This window comes from Sardina pilchardus, chromosome 17 (genome assembly GCF_963854185.1).
Source record: "Sardina pilchardus chromosome 17, fSarPil1.1, whole genome shotgun sequence".
NCBI lineage: Eukaryota > Metazoa > Chordata > Actinopteri > Clupeiformes > Clupeidae > Sardina > Sardina pilchardus.
Genome location: NC_085010.1, coordinates 17,600,430 through 17,602,275, shown reverse-complemented (window position 1 = coordinate 17,602,275; position 1,846 = coordinate 17,600,430).

Here is a 1,846-nt window from a genome sequence, read left to right as displayed (position 1 = left end):
CTTAACGACGTTGCTAAATAACTTAGTATAGTGACTGTTGAGTTGGTGTGTTCAAGAAGGTTCCTGACTCGTGCAGTAGTTTCAAAAAATCAAAAAAGGTTTATTCCAACAACAAAAAAGGTTCCAATGTATATCACATCTTAATACCAAAAACCAAATTATTGTATATTTTAAATCTTAAATTAAATACTTGAGGTTATCCTAATAGCTTATGCTACGGTCAGAAAAGGTGTTGCTCCTATCTTCACACCATGCTTTGACCTGTCTCCTTCACCTCCATTCTATGCTCTCAATTGACATTAACCCACTTTTCAATGCTACTGCCCCCATAGGCCTGTAGTAGGAATGGCGCCTATATACCGGCCCCTAATTGTCTTGTGACTAACAAACAATTATCCTTAACAAAGTACTTTACACAATAGCTAAACATTTAACAGTACTAAATTCTATACATAAGACAGTTGAAACAACAACACTTCGTCTTTTTTTTTTTTTTTTACATCTTTTACATTGTCTCTTATCAATCTTCGAGAAATCTTCATTAAGTCCACTGATTAACTGGAAAAATATGGAGTCAGAGGTTCAAGCACATGACTCCGTCGGAGATCAGTCTTTACCACTGTCTCATAGCTGACATGAAGACATCTACACGTCAGCTTCAAGTAATAAACAAAGCTTGGTAATAGGCCTTAGAAGGACATTTGTGCTGGTTTTCACTTGAGCCTGACGAACTCTACCCTTCCTGTCTTCGATGGCCTCAATGACACGCCCCATTATCCAGGAGCTTCTGGGAGCTGAGTCGTCGATCACAAGCACAATGTCACCAACTGCAACGTTACGCCTTGGTTGCAGCCATTTTTGTCGTTGCTGCAAGTCGGGCAAATATTCCTTGATCCAACGTTTCCAAAATAACTCTGCCATATACTGGACCTGGCGCCACCTACGCCTGGAGTAGATATCCTTCTGATCAAAAACACCAGGTGGTATTAAAGGCTTGGTCTTCAGTAAGAGCAGATGATTCGGAGTTAAGGGCTCCAAATCTGTTGGGTCATCTGACACTCTTGTGAGAGGGCGGCTATTAATGATTGCCTCAATCTCACACATAAGTGTTTGCAGGCCCTCTTCATCCAGGGTCTGCTGCTTCACAACTGAGTTGAGGATCTTTCGCACTGATCTTATTTGGCGTTCCCACACCCCACCATGATGTGACGCTGTTGGGGGATTAAATATCCACTTGATGTTCCTTTTCACCATTTCAGCTTCAATTTTCTCCTTATCCAATTCCTGTATTGCCTGACGTAGCTCCCGCTCCGCACCAACAAAGTTTGTGCCATTGTCGGACCTAATCAAACTGACTTGACCCCTTCTAGCAACAAACCTCCGTATGGCATGAATACAGGAGTCCGTATCCAGCGAGCTTGCAACCTCAATATGGACTGCTCTCACTGCCAGGCAAGTAAACAGTACCCCATACCTCTTTATGGTTGTACGTCCTTTCTTGATGTCAAACGGACCAAAATAGTCGACACCGACATTCGTAAATGGCGGCTCATCAGGTAAGATCCTCTCCTTGGGAAGGTCAGCCATCATTTGGCCACTCGCAGAACCATGGAGGCGTCTACAAGTGACGCACTGAGACAGTATCTTCCTGATGACTGCATGGGGCTTAGGCATCCAGAATTTCTGTCTCAGCGTCGACAGGATGTGATTGCGACCGCTATGACCCACCTTCTCATGGATTTCTCTTAGTATAAGCAGCGCAATGTGCATACTTCTTGACAAAACCGCAGGGTTCTTCGACTCTTCTGGCATGTTGGCCCTGTTCAATCTGCCACCCACTCTTATA